This window comes from Teleopsis dalmanni, chromosome 2, assembly GCF_002237135.1.
Source record: "Teleopsis dalmanni isolate 2A chromosome 2, ASM223713v2, whole genome shotgun sequence".
In the NCBI taxonomy this organism is placed as follows: Eukaryota; Metazoa; Arthropoda; class Insecta; order Diptera; family Diopsidae; genus Teleopsis; species Teleopsis dalmanni.
Genome location: NC_051847.1, coordinates 108,721,156 through 108,737,693, shown reverse-complemented (window position 1 = coordinate 108,737,693; position 16,538 = coordinate 108,721,156).

The following is a 16,538-nucleotide window of genomic DNA, read 5'->3' as shown; positions in this document are numbered from 1 at the left end:
AAAATCTTATTGCTGATCATGCAGTTAAATATGTTTCTAATATAAATGATAACTATTACAGGTAAAGCAAGAAGAAATTTACCAGATACCTAATCATAGCCTGATGATTCTTTTGGATTGGTGTTAGCGGCGATGATGTTTTTTATTTCAGCAATTGTTTCTTCTTAATATTAACATTCTTCTGGGTCAGGTTCTTGGATAGTGCATGGTTTATATCATTTTTAGGGTTTGCAAATGTGCTCTTAAAATACTCAGCGAGAACAGTTGCTTTTTCTTGGTTTGTGCTTCTTTTTTCTTCTTCTTTTTTAAGTGGTGCGCAATGTAGTATGGCACCATTACTACCCTTTGTCGCTTTTCATAAGGAGTAATTTGTAACCTTGGTAGCACTCAATCTTTAGATATAATATGATACATTTTTTTGTCTTTCAGCCTCTAAGACATCTTTCAGCTCTTTTGTTAATTTATTCAACTTTTTCTTTATTTGCGGAGCTCTAGATACTTGCCAGATTTTTTTCAACTTTCTTTTTTGTTCTATTTTATGTTTGATGTGATTCGGGACATGTATTACATTTTTGGTTTTTGCTATTTGTGTAGATGCAGATGCTGCAGATAATAGTAGAGAATTGAAATTAATTATTGCATTATTTATTTTCTCTTCTGTTCTTAGAGCTACATTTATAACTATTTGTTCTTCTATTAGCTCGCGATATGTATCCCAACAAGTTTTATAATTGTAAGTATTAATGATCGTATTGTTCATAGTAAGAGTTGCGCTGTAAACTAGTACTATCGGTGAGTGGTTAGAGGACAACTCAAGGCTGGAAGGAATGGAAAGGTTACTTACATCTAGATTTTTGTTATAAAGAAGTCAATCAAATCAGGTTGCTTTCTTGAGTCACTTGGCCAGTAGGTTGGTTTACTAGTACTTATAAATTTCTCTTTGTATTGATTATGACTATAAATCTTTTACCAAGAGATTTGAGGAAATTTAAGTACGTGTCTTTGGTATTTGAGAACTTATTAGGACAATAAACAGCAGCCAATGTTGACAGACCATGGGAATCTTCAATCATTATTGTGGTCGCTTATATTTGTTCTGTGCTATGATTTTCTGACTCGGAGCTAACTACACAGTTTTTTATGAAGATGGCAGTTCCACCGTGTTCTTTTCCGTTGGTTTGAAATGTTGTGTAATTTTCTATTTTAACTTAGCTTTTATCAGTGAAATGCGTTTCTGAGTTTAATAGTATGTCGATCGAATTCAAGTACAGAAAAGTTTTCAATTCGTTGATATGTCTACTTATACCGTTTGCATTCCATGCTACTATTTTCAAGTCATTGAGCTTACCCATTGATTTTTGTGACCAACGCCGTTAAAATGTTCATCATTTCTCACATTTGTGTTATCAATGTTTTCATCATTTCTTTTAACTCTGCGAGCTCTGAGTTGTAAGAGTTAGATTCAACAGGTGATTGACGCGTAACTTGGGCTTGAAGCGTAACGTTTGTAGGATGTTGGCATTTGTGTTTTCATTGTTTGTTGTGTTGAAAGATTGTTGATGACTTGTTTGGACGGGTGTTACTTTTTCTCTCATGATTGGATATCGTTTAATTTTAAGTGATTTGTACACCTCACATCCCTTGTAGTAGGCTGTATGCTTTTCTCCGCATACATAAGACAGAGCTTATGTTTTCAGAATTTCCTTTTGTTGGACAAGTGGTGGTTTTATGACTTTCTGCACATTTAACACTAACCGGTGACTTGGTGCAGAAATTTTTTGTGTGTCCATATTTTTGACAGTTTGAACATTGAGGTATGCCTTTTTGAGGGCGAGGTGACTCAAATTGGATTTTGCAGTGAAGTAAATATTTAATTGAGTAAATTTCTTTATTATTCACATTTTGTTTTAATTCTAAAGAGAATAAATTTAATGGCCTCTTTGATCGTGTCTGTAATATGTTTTGGATACTCATGATTTCATGACCGTTTTCATGAAGGCTTTTTTAATTTCATTTTGTAACGGCAAAAATTTTGTCAACTAAAAATTTGATAGTTGCAACGCCGTGGGTATAGCTGTCTACAAAACACAACACGACCACCTAACACCAACAACGTAACTTTTGCATTTGAAAAATTCTGAAATTGCATGAAAGTTATTGGTTAAAGCATAAACAATTTTTGAATAAAACAATAAGACATATACCTTGAGCTATCGTTGGGTATTTTATTTTGCTGGAACTTTATTGAAAAATAAAATAATTTCCTAATTAATAGAATAAAATACACACGTCCACTGACACAACACATTGTTAAAAAAAAAAATAAACGATAATAATAAAGAGACCTGTCAAACGAAGAAATCTTTTGTGCAAAGATGTGGAACTAAAACAAAGCTTAGTCAAGAACAATTCCTAACTTCCACATGAATTCGCCTTAAAGCGGGGTTTTCACTGGTGCACTACAGTGGGATTAGTTAACGAGCTTCGGTCAACGGTCGTTGAACTTTAACGTAGTTACAGCTGATACCGTTGATCGTTAATGATATAAAAGTGCGTGCATCAGAAAGAAGAGCTCTGTCTTGGTTTTGGTTTTCTTGGACGCAGTGCGGTGAATTTTTTTAAAGGAGTTTTGATAAAAGTAAAAAGTGCAACATTTGTAAATCTATTAATTGTAATGTATAAATAAATTTAAACAAAGAAGTTTGAAGTTTGAACATTTTAGTTAAAACAATAGAATAGCTCGTGATTGTTTTGAATGCAACGTTTAGTACCCGTGACACGGCGCGAAACGGTAGAAATATTTGTGCCGGCCTTAACAGTGTCGATCGGAAAATTTTTTCGAGTTACTTTGTAAATAACTTAAAGAACACAGTACAAAAGAAAAATCGACGACTTTAACAGTGGTCGATTAAAAGATTCTGTACAAATGTAAGTTCTTTACAAATTACGTACATCCAAACGAAAGTATCTCGATACCCTGGTGAACACAAGCAGGTTGCTGCTTTTATAATTGCTGTTGGACTTTACCATAATTAATTGGATAGTACATTATTATGTATCAGAAAGGGTAAGGTGATTTTCAAGAAACTTGTTAAAGCATGCAATATCTAGTGGATATTTAAACATAAATACACATTTATATATATAAATATACCTACTAAAATCTACTAGAATAAAAACAGAATTTCAAACGACATAAAAACTTTAAGCTTGAAATATGATTAATTAATTTTTAAATTGAAAACAATTAAACTATTATTTGCTAATATAATAATATGGTAATACTCAAATAATGAAATACATAAAAAATAATGGACACGATTATTAAAGAGCAATAATAATTTTAGTTAAATGAATATATTTTAGTATAAAGACATTGGTATTTCAAATATTAATTGAGATGTTTGCAGCTTTGATATTTTAATGTCGGAAATATAGTGTTGCTCGACCATAGTGATCCATTGTACGCAACGATCTTGCCAAAATTTGAACAGTGTAAACGCAGGATAATATATATTGTATATATTAAGAATATATACTGTATATTAACTTATATATCAATCATTTTTTTTATATGTTATTTATATTTAACAAAATATTGTGTTTGCTTATTATTACCTACTGGTATTTGCAAAAATATTGATATTTAGTAAATTGTTTTATATACATTTATTGCTAATCATATTACATATATACATAAAATTGTTCAAATAAAATAAATCATGAATTAAAATAAATAATTTGTTGTACTGCATCTTACATCGCAACGGTGGAAGCTACGTTGGTTGAACGCTTGGGTCTCAGCGAATATAAATTTCTTGTACGACCTTGGACTGGGTTGAGAACTACCCCGGATACTAAAAAATTGGGTTCATTACAATTTGTATCCACTGAGTAGTGCATACCACGGAGGAAGACTTTAAAACCGCAATCTTCATTCAGTTTATATACATAGTATTCGGCATTTCTTTCTTTAAGTAGCTTTATTATGCTGGTGTAATGAGTTGAGTCAAATGGTTGCAGTTTGACTTCATTGTTTGGTAATACTTTTATTTCATATTTGCAATGCGGTATTGCGTCAATTGCCTTTATTAAAATGTCTAGTCTCTCTACTTTTTTCACTATTCACTTCGCCGTTATCATTTTCATCCGACAAGCATGCGAACCTGTTTGCTGGTTTGGCAAGCCAATAGTTCGTCAGAGTTTGCTGATTAGACGTTTGCTCTTTTTGCTTTTGTTTCTTAATCCTCTGCTTTTCTTTTTGATTATTAGGAGATAGTCTATTTCTTTTTATTGAAAGTGGAGTATTTTGAGTGGTACTCTGCAATTTTTGCAAAGGCGGTGTAATTGTTGACATTATTGGTTCTTGCATTGATGATGTTGTTGTTATTATCCTAGTTGATAATGAGTTGGCAATTGTATTTGTTGTCTAACTTGCAGACAGAGTGTATACAATATTTTCGACAAATGTTTCTACGGGAATTTGGTTCGAACTTACAAGAATATCTAACGAAGTTGTAAAGGAATTACGTCTTACAGGTAGTGGTCTTTCATCCAATACTTTTTGTGAATACATATCTTTATATGTTTTTGTGATTTTTAATAAAAAATTTGTTAAGTTGTTGGTTAACTTCATTTTATTAGCTGTGACAATTTCATTAGCTACTTTTGCTATATATGTTGCGTTTATTTGCTATGTGTACAGAATTTGTTTTGAGTTTATTATTTGTTTTAACGCCTTCTGTACTAAGCATAATATAACCATTTAAGCCATTATCACTTATATAAGATTGCGATCTTTCAAAATCGCTCATATATTATATTTACAATTTAGTTGCAGTTTGTTTATTAATTTATTTTTTAATTTATTTAGTTTCATTTAAGTTTATTAAGAATACTTGAAAAATCACACTGTGGCAACGCCACTTTTATAATATCTTACTTTCGTTAAAAAAGATCATATGCTGCAGAGAATATCTTTTATAGAATGGAAACTCCGCCCACCTCGACTAAAACTAAGAGAAATTGCTTAAGAAAATTCATTTTTTATAACATTTTTGTCACACGCATTAAACACACCACACTTGTGCCACTTTTACGCTCTTTCATGCTATTTCAGGGCTGCTGCATAACTTTTTTTCAACTACTTACTGCACAAGTGTTTATTTAAGCAGATATACAAATACTCATAAATGAATATAAGCATAAATATTATTAAATTAAATGGATTTATGTACAATAACATATAATTATGCAAAAAATTTTTTTGATTGTAATTGAGTATGTTACACAATTATTTATACACTTTTCTTAGCTATTTATATATTTTTGATGTGCGGAAAATAGTTCAGAAGGGTTTCATATAATATGTTGGAAGCAAATAAAATCTATTTTACCTTGAAATTGAAAAAATATGTTTTGAAATTAAATTCAATATAATTTCCTTATTGAGAATTTGCCTACATTGAACACTCACCTAGATTGCTACACTGAACAAGCCTACAAGCTGTCATGTGTGATGAGGAGAGTTTGCCGCCGAAAACCAAGAAGAACACACACAGTTTACAGCCACAATGCGGTTTAGATAAACATTTATAAACAATTTAAATAACAACTTTTACATAAAAATATACATCAGGAAATAAAAAATTAACAGTTATTATATTAAATACAATATATACATAATAAAACTTAACATTCGTTTTTACGGCTACTGTGTGTCTCATTCGTTTGTACGATTTTTACGTGTGTAACATTCGTTTTTACGAGTTCGAGTTCTGTGTGTCGCATGTTTTATGAAACTGCGAAGTGGAAAAAACGCGAGAAATAATTCTGAGAATCGGGAGACAATGAAAAAAGAAATGACTGATGCTAAAGATAGTGAAGCAGATAAAACATTAGAAGATAATTCAACGACAAATGCACTCATTGGGATTATGAAGAAGCTTAAACGTATAGAAACTATCTGTCTGGAAAACAAAGCCGAAATTGCTAAAGTAAAAAATTGCCATGTGAATGGTGAAATAGAGAACAGTGTTGTGTGTAACAGTGGTAAAATTGAATTTATAGAACGAGAGTCTAGCGTAGAAATTGCAGAGAGAAGCCAAAAAAAAATAATATATGACTTGCGACGCAGGAATTCAACCGCAGGAATGGCGCCTTTTTTACGCCAATTACAACGACACGACAAAGATTTTTAGTTATAGCAACAGGGAAAATCTGATGTGGCTCCAAAAGTGTCTTGTTGGTGCAGCACGTGAAGCTGTTGTGTCAATGCTAATATATCCAGCCGATGTGCCTAAGGCTTGAAGAGCTTGAGATTCGATTTAGGAAACCAAATGTGATTGTCAAAGATCAATTGGCAAAACTGCAAGAGCTACCGTCGTTTGGAGAGTCCAAATTAGAGCAAATTGTACCATTTTCGACAAAAATTCGAAACACAGTGTCAGTATTGAAAGCTGCCAATTGAAGCCATTATTTGCGTGATATAACTATTATGGAAACATTGGTTCGTAAGATACCGCCGAGCAAGCAATATGAGTGTGTTCAACATTCAAAATCTCTGAAATCACATCCAACTGTTGAGAATTTTTCCGATTGGCATAGTTCCAATGTTTCACTGCTTCCCACTGTTTCACCGAAATCATCACAGAGTTAAGCAAGTATGGTAATGCACGTCAATGAAAATAATACACCGCCTTTGAAAAGACGGTGCCCAAATTATAAAGGTCAGCATAATTTATTTCAATGTCAGAGCTATAAAACAAGTAGCGTTGCCGAATGTACGGTTATGGTATGCCAACCGCTATGGGCTTTCATATATCGGAGTATCATCCATCATGATAATTTTCATTTCAATCGGTGACTTTGCATATTTCACTTGGTTTATAATTTGTAACTAACGATTCAATTTCTTCCTGCATTTCAAATGAAAGTTGTGCTGTGTCTATGTTTGATGACTGGTGAACCGCATCTGCCATTCCCCATAAAATTTAAAATTCATCTTCATTTGTAGTTATGTCATTCTTCGTTTTTACATCTACTTCTTTTTCTTCTGGAACACAAAATTTCGAACCGTTTTTGGATAACGCAATGCTTAAATTGTCAAATACATCACAACTAATTACTGCTAAATAATCGGGGTCTTTATAGGCGACGATGTGAAACGTCAGGTATAGGTCAGCCTTGTCTAAAGCTGTCTGCAATTTTATGCTTCCTTTGCTTTTTATTACGTTCCCACCCGTACAACGTAGAGTTTTAATATCGTTACACAGGATACCGCCACCCGACGACTCGAAAACATCTTCGCGTAGTAATGTCATATCAGATTCGATGTCGATAAGAGCGCAAATGGGCGTTCCCAGAATTGTTACATTTCGACATGACTTCTTGTTTGAGATGAAGTGACTAGACATGTTTGCTACGGAATTTACTTCACTGCTGAACGATGAGGATTGCAATGTTTTTGCTTCTTTACATTCAAACGAGCGATGTCCGATCTTGTTACAGCGGAAATATTTGTAGTTAACAATCGTATAATCTTTTGCTAAGTGTGTCACATCACCACACTTGAAGCACCTTCGTTTTATTTCCTGTTTCGGGATTTTATGTTCAAACGATTTTGAGTTGCACACTGGAGCTTCGCCTCTACCTCCTTTGTTCGTCCCTCTGATCTTTTCATAAATTATCATACGTTGTTTCTGCTCGCTTATTGTTTGCGCTTCGTATAAGGTTGTTTTATTTAACTTCGAACAAAGTATGAAATTAGACATTTCTCGTCTAAGTCAATTGGTCGACTTATCTCTTGCAGGTTCTACACACATTCTCTGAGTGTTTCATTCGGGCGATGCATTCTGTTTCTTAGCATGTCGTGAATTTTTGCGATCATTTGGTCATTGCCAGTCATGTACACTTGGTTGGTTTCTGATAAATAGACGTGCAGCACCCTGCAGTAGTTGTTTGGCGTATACAAACTTTTGGATGTTGTTCCATCCCAGCGTTGCCGCGTTGTCGTCGAATTCGCCAAACCACTGGTTAATATCAACTGCATCGTTCCCTGTGAATGGGGTCATGCTTTCTTGCACGTCTTTAAGGGTGAAGAAGCTCCTAACACTACTGCTGTAGTACCAGCAGTAGCTCGTTGGATGTAGCCATATCATATACAGACACACCCTCATGCTCTTCATCCTAGATAAGCCTTCTGCACGCAGCTTCGTTTTTCCTTTTTCTACTTTTAAATCTCTTATTCTTCTTGCTTCTTAGTTTCTTCTTTTTCTTACTTCTTAATTTCTTCTTTTACTGCCTGCTGCAGCTTAATTTTTTCTTTTAAACAATGCATAACGCCTTATTTGCTGTTACCCGCTGCAATCCCGGCTGAGCCCCCAAATTAATAGTGGTATAATTAGACTTTATGAAAAATTAATAATAATTTACTTAAAGACAACACACTATGAAAATAAAACGTCTGTTCAGCTTCAACTTCTTCGCTTTACGTCTTCTTTTCTTTCTTTGACAGTTTTTTTGTTTGAAATCGCAGTCAGAACAAAAGTACTGAAGAGTTTCATTTTATATTATTAACCCCTACATATAGTTTTAACAAGAGAATGTCAAAGTGAAATCTGTGGAGCAAAGTTGCTTTCAATGAAGCAAGTACTTCAAGTTTTTTTCTATAAAATTCGTGTTCAACGCAACACCTAGAAGGAAACTTTTAGAAGTATGAATTATTCCGTACTACCATTTTGGTAAAGGCTCGTATTCCTACTCTAACTGAATTTAATTGCAAAAAAGAACTATAAAAAATTTACGATTATTACAAGAAAGTAATAAGTCTCTGCACGAAAAATTCCGAATTAAAGAAAAAGAGTTCTGTGAAAATATAGAAAATTTTGTATTTGTTATCGTAGCACCTACTGCTGTTGAATAAATAAAAATCCAAGAAGATAATGATTTCTTTTTTCAACAAAGACAGAAAGGTCAACCAGGATGCGTGGAAGGCATTGAAAACAAAATAATAGAAAAAAAAGCGCCAGCCAGAACTATTTTAGAAATGTGATAAACATAAACATAGATATATGAAAGATATATAGTTACATATTAGCATAGATGCTAATATTTCTCTATCCAAATTGCCACAATGTATCAAGCACATTGTTGCAAAAAAATAGGTGACATCATAAATTTCAATATAAATTCCTTATACTTTATAAAATTCTTACCAAAATAAATATAAATTAAATACTAAAACGACCACACAGAATTTATTTGCAATTTCCACCTATTCTCAACATTGTAAAAAAGGTTACACGTTAAAACACCAACGCTATGTTCTAAACAACAGCTTTGCTTTGTCATGACAACAAAATAATGTTTTCTGTTAAAAATTGCTGGAATTACGCTACATTCCTATTAAAATAGAAAGTTTAAGGTATTAGTTCATACAAATTCAGCTCGAAAGTTCAAATTTGAAGAGCTTAAAACTCCCTCTGTTAAATCGGTTATAAAACCCTAAGATCAATCCTGTTAATCTCAGATCAGTTTTGACATGGGTTCAATTGTGTCTTCTTTTTTTTTAAAATAAAAAAAAATTTAAAAGAAAAAAGGTTAAATTATTAAAGTAGAAAATATTGTGAATGGAAATATAAAACATAAAGTTTTATTTGATCGAAAATTTTGTGAATGAACTTACAGGATATAAAGTTGTAAAAAATTTTTGTAAAAGAAAATATATGTAAGATATAAAGATTTATAAGATTTAAGAGATTTTTATTTTAGAACATAATAATTATTTTATTGAAAATTGTGAACAAAGCATAACATTAAGTTTAATAGAAGTTGTGAAATAAAACACGAATTTCATTGAAACCAAAAATTTTGAGATTTTTTATTCTTGTGTATGCGTGCAACCATAAATCTATACGCCAAAGTGTTCAAGGTAATAACGTATAAAAATCAGTGATGTACATTTTTTGTCTGTTTTTAATAATCATACATTAAAATCTATTTTGCGAATAGCGGCGACAGATTCTAGATGCGATTTTGAGCACATGCGATTTTGAAGAATTTCTATGTAAATTAGTTAAAGTTGTTTACTTTTTAGATTATATTTAAAATATTTGATTGCAGATCCCTCAACCTTTTGTGTAATATTTCATTGGAATGGAAAACTTCTACCAGAAATGAAAGGATAAAGAAAAGATGATCGACTTGCGCTTGTCGTTACAGGAGAAAATATCAAAAAAATACTTGGTACTTCGAAACTAGATAATAGCATTGGTAATAAAATCGCACTTGCAATTTATGAATTTTTGAATTAAAAATTCGGAATGTGGTGCACAAAATCGAACACTGCACTGTGCGAGTGGAAATTATTTTTAAAATATGCACACGCACATTTGTGGTGTTAAGAAAAAAAATGCACGCACTCAAATTTGTTGTGCGATTTTAAATTTCACATCGCACAAAGCGATTATTGTGCACACAGATTCGTGCACACACATTTGTGCTGTGTGACTGATTTATAAAAATGTGCACAATCAGATGTGCGAGAAAATTTTATGCTCGCACCGCACTGTGCGACAAAAAATTCTCTCTGCACACGAGTGTGTTGCTCATATTTTTTTTTTTTTTTTGGTATCGGACCTGGGGGAAAAATCTTCAAAAGATACAAATGGCCCGTACCATTTGCATGCCCGATTCATGCACGGCTCAAATTGAGTCATACATGCCTACGGACTAAAAAGTCCCCTACATTCTCAACTCAAAATCCTGAAAATCCCTGCAGTACGACCAATTAAGGTATTCCTTCACAGGGCAGGTTAGAAGAGCACTTAGCGTGCATTCACTCCGATTGTGTACTAAGTATTTCGTCCGCTCTAACAGTATTTATTGTTCTAGAGATTATGCTCTTGTAAAATCTCCATTCCTCGATGCTTGCCAACATCTGCATTACCATAGTAGAAGGGCTGGATTCACCAATTAGTGTCTCTAGATTTTGTCTAGTATCTACGAATCTTATACAGTCTCTAATTATGTGGTCAGGACTCTCAATTTTATCTGGACAGGACTGGCAGTACGGGTTACTTGCTAGCCTAAACCGGTATAAGTATTCACGGAAGCAGCCATGCCCCGTAAGAAACTGTGTTAATTGAAATCCCAAGTCTCCAGATCCTCGGTTAATCCAAACTCTTATATTTGGAATTAACGAATGCGTCCATCTTGATTTTTGGGAATGGTCCCACCTATGTTGCCATTCATTAAGGTATTTGTCTCTTATATCTAGATAAGACTCTGCCAGAGATTGCCCAGTTTCAGTCGTTCGCCGACGAGAGCGCTGTAAGAAATTGTCTCTGGCCAAGAACGCTTCAAGGTATATTGGCATGCGTCCAGTCAATACTCCCGCAGCATCGTCCGATACTGTACGGTAAGCACGGCAGATGCGTAGGTTTGACAATCTATGTGCACTTTTCATTACACGTGAATACGACTTAATGGTTGTAGCATGTGCCCACACCGGAGCAGCATAAAGCATCACCGACTTGGAGACTGATGCTAAAAGAACTCTAGCGGTGTCCTTGGGACCTCCTATGTTTGGCATTAATCGAGATAATGCGTTGCAGACACGTGATGCTTTATATCCCGATTGTTTTAGGTGAGTTTTGAAACTCAACCTACTATCTAAGGTTACACCAAGATATGTAAGTTGGGGGCTAGATTGTATATCTACTCCACCCACTTTAATTGAGAGTTGTTCAATCTTTTTCCTACTTGTGATTAATAGCACCTCAGTTTTATGTTCAGCAAGCTCTAATCCGCTGTATTGCAGCCACGATTTAGCTGCTGAAATAGTAGCGCTGCAATTCCTAGCCACTTCGTCTAGAGTTTTTGCAACCACTACTATTGCAATATCATCTGCATACCCAACTACGTGCACTCCGTCCGGCTTTTCAATTCGAAGGATACCATCGTACATGATATTCCAAAGAATTGGCCCTAGAACTGATCCCTGGGGGACCCCTCCCGTAATCCTATATATTTTGGGTCCGGATTCTGTATCATATAAGAGTAATCTGTCTTTAAAGTATGATGTTATAATTTTCAAAAGATATTCTGGGACTCTCATTTTCATCAGTGCATTTAAGATGCTACTCCACTCAGCAGTGTTGAAAGCATTTTTAACGTCTAAGGTCACTACCGCGCAGTACTTTTTAGTACCACCTATCCACCTTACGCCCTTAGTAGTTTCCTTTGCAATGTTGCATACATGTAGTACAGCATCAACAGTACAGCGTTTAGGTCTAAAGCCAAATTGGTTATTTGATAGACCCTGACTTGCCTCTGTGAATTTTTCTAATCTAGAACTTATAATTCTTTCAAGGACCTTACCTGCAGTGTCTAATAAGCATAAAGGTCTATAAGATGATGGCAGTTCTGGGGACTTATTACCTTTAGGAATAAGCACCAATCTTTGCTTTTTCCAACACGAAGGGAAGATTCCTTCCTGTAGGCAGCTGTTGTAAACATCCGTAAATATAGAAGCTTGTTTTTGTATTGCCTTCTTCAGTACAGTATTGGGGATTCCATCCAAACCAGGAGATTTATTAGGCTTAACTCTGGAAGAAGCGGCTATGACTTCAGAATTTGTAACCGGAGGTATCTCATTTAAATCGGTGTTTATCGGTATTAAAATTCTAAGTTCTCCCTTTTTTGGGAACAAATGTTTCACGATATTCGCCATTATTTTAGGACATGAAGGTACCGAGCCTCTTAACCTCTTAAATTTACGCATTACTATTTTGTAGCCATCACCCCAGACATTTTGGTCTACATCATTGATCAGAGTTTGAAAAGCTTGATTCTTACTCCTAATAATTGCCTTTTTAAGTTTAGATCTGTTCTCTCGGTATTTTTGTAGAAGCCTTTCCGCATCTACTCCAGATCTGTGACGTTGGAATTGCCTACGGGAGGCAAAGCACTGAGATCTTAGTAAAGCTATTTCTTCCGTCCACCAATAGTTTGATGGGCGCCCATTACCTCTGCCTTTTCTTGGCATTGATGCATCACAGACGTTGCATAATTCCTTCATAAGGTGATTTGATTTTTCAAAAGCATCCCCGACTCCGAAACTCATGTTTTCGGTCATGAATTCCATTATCTCTGTGTCAAGATACTTGGTTTTCCAGCCTATTTGCTGTGCTTTTCTCTGCGATTTTTTCAAAACAAACTTCTCTTTTAGCGATAAGGAAAAAAGAATTGCATGATGGTCGCTGTGGGTGTAGTGGTTTGTTACATTCCATTGCGAACCCCTTACTAATGACGGGCTGACAAAGGTGAGATCTATGTAGGAAACGCCTCTACCATTATCGAACGTTGGGCTATGCCCATTGTTCAGTTGTATTAGGTTTAGTGAGGTAAACGTTTCTAATAGGGCTCTACCTCGGCGCGTTGTATTACTACTGCCCCATTCGACTGCCCAAGCATTGAAATCCCCTGCAACAATGATGGGAGTTTTGTTTCTGATTGTTCCTGATAGCCTATCAAGAAACTCTTCAAATCTCTCTTGGGAGATATTTGGGGATATGTAACAGCTGCACACATAGATACCCCGGATTCTGACAAGTACTAGACCTTCTTTTTGTATCAATACTCTTGGTTCAAACACTATGTCCTGTCCTAGCCAAATGGCAGCCTTTGCAGTAGTATCTTGTACTCATTTGGAGGTTTCTTTTGATTTGTAAAACTCACTAATTATGAGTACATCTGTCTTTAATTCCAAAGCTGTTTGGGATAAAAGGTCTTGGGCAGCTTCGCATCGATTTAGGTTCAATTGCAGAAATTTAATCATCTTTTGGACTTAAGCTCCTGTATAGCCTTCCTGTAGAATTCACATTTGGAACTTCTTGAGTAGTGTAGATTGGCACCGTTGCAGTTTTCCGGACATAGGATGCATTTTGGTTGCGCCGAGCACGTTTTTGCCCTGTGGCCATCTTGTCCACATCTCATACATGTGCCTGATCTATCATTATCGCTTTTGCACTGTCTAGCAGCGTGTCCAAATTGAAGACATTTGAAACACCTCATGGGTGTGATATGCTTTCTGATCCTACTGCGTACCCAGCCAACTCTGACTGAGGCAGCTGCAATCAATACACTGGCATCCTTAGTAGGAAGGTCAATAATTGCTGATCTTGTGCTGTCCCTTGCGGCACGCCAAAACTTGACGTTGATGTCACTTACATTTATTGCTGGAAATTGATCAGCAATCGCCGCGCGCACCTCTTCGTTGGATGTTATCTCGTCCAAATCCCTGCATTCTATTAGGGTGTGCTGTGTTAAAGATTTTACACTAGCACAATTCTGAAGTGTGTTTTTCATTTCACTGCAGAAGTCCTTCGCTAAATTTCCAGCTTCTTTGGTAAGCTGAATCAATATTTCCCCCTCTTTAGTTTTTCGGATTTTGTTCACGTTTTTTCCGAATTCTTGTAGCTCTGGTTTTGTTTTAATGATCTTTAACATTTCAGCGTAAGACTTGTCTGCCGTCTTACTAATGAGAATTGCTTCCGGTTTTACTCTAGGCGCTTTAATGAGGTCCAGATTTGGCACAGTTTTCCCTTTTTTCTTTTGCACTAGCTGCCATTTGTGAAAATTCGTTTCCTGCTCCTTACTTCCAATTTCTCTAATTTGGACTTTGGGTGGTGGACCGTTCGGTTTTTCTTTCGCAGCACGCTTTAGTGCTCCCTGGGTTTGCACGCTAATGGAAGCTACACTCTTAGCCACCAACGGCACTTGTGGCCCCCTTTCTTGTTCCGTCTTATACATCTTAACTATCTGTGCAAGCAGATCCCGCATATCCTTATTAATATGCCTTTGTGATTCCATCATCGCAGATAGTTGTACCAGCTTATCCTCTACACTATCATCAGGCTTGGGAGATAAAGGTATGTTTAATATCTCCTTCTCCATTGTTTTTTGTACTGCGTTTTGTTTCCGCAGAGGTGATGTTTTTTGCCCACTCATACCTTTTCGATACCCTATTAATTTAATTAGATTTAATTAAATTAAAAGGGTATCCTAAATTAATTAAATTAAAATAATTTAATACCTGTAAATTTCAAATGCTCAAAATTCCAAATTCAAGTAAAAATTAAAATTTGCTAATAAATTTAAAATTTGCTAATTAAATTAAAATATTCTGCTAAATTGCTAAATCAGTGTACAAGATTACACGATTGTTTAGGTTTTTGTGTAACAATTGATCTAATTATTTGATCGTTTTGTAACACTTATTCACTTTATAATGTTTCTGTTTAATAATTTCAATTGCTGTCTCTATCAGCTGATTTTATATGTGTGCAATTATTTTGCAAAACAAAAAAGCGTTGCTCATATGTTGCTCATATTACGATTGCACAAATGTGCACAAATGTGCGATTGCTCAAACGTGCACAAATGTGCACAAATGTGCGATGCACAAACGTGCACAAATGTGCGATTTTGCGTTTGCACCCAAGGGTGGAAAAAAATTACAGGAACTTCACAATTTTGTTTGAAATAGAAAATATTATTTTGTTGCAAATTTTGAAAAAATTGATATTTGCGTTCGTTGGGATCGTAACTTATGTTAAAAATTGCATAAATTAACAAATATTTAAAATAATTATTTTTGTTAATTAATGTAAACTAAAAATTATAACTGTCTTAACCTTATTTGTATTTTAACTTAAAATATTAGTTTTTTGTATATTACTTTGTGCATTTTTAAATGCAAATATAGTAAGTGAACTTAAAGTATTTGTTTGGAAAGTTTTGCACCAGTTTAAAAAAAATAAAAACATATTTTAGGAATATTTTTTTATGCCCAAAAAATATGAAAGATTACGAAAGATTAGGAAAATATTTTTTTTTGAACAGGTAGCAGGTATTGGTATTGGTGTATTTGTTTAATAAATTTTGCAACAGTTTAAAAAAGATAATACATATTCTCCAGAAATATGTATTCACTTAGCTAGAGTTTCTAACATTCATTAAAAAACGCGAAAGATTAGGAAAATATTTTCTTGAACAGGTAGCAGGATTTTAGCGCCCTTTCTACTGTGCTAAGTAAGCAGAGATATAATTTAAGTGAAAAAAATATTTCAGTAATGTTATTAATAAGATTAAATGAAAATTTATTTCAAACAATATGTAATAAAAATTATATATTTTATAATAAGAAATTAAGATATTAAATTATTTCAATAACTTCGTTAAATTTAAGCTGTAATTAAAGATAAAAAATTAAGTGAAATCTAATAACAAAATTAATTTATGTTGTTGTAAAAACTTTTTAATTTGCTTTTTATAACCTTACTAACGAATCTTAGTGTATAACTTACTATTAAATAAAATTTTATGAAGTAGTCCAAAATTGATATATTTAATTTTTTCAAAGTACGATCCGTAGAACCGATCCTCTTTACTTATAACATTTCGAAACAAATACTCTTTCTCTATTAAATTCATGTACCTATTTAACAAAGTTTTCAAGTACATTGTGAAATTAA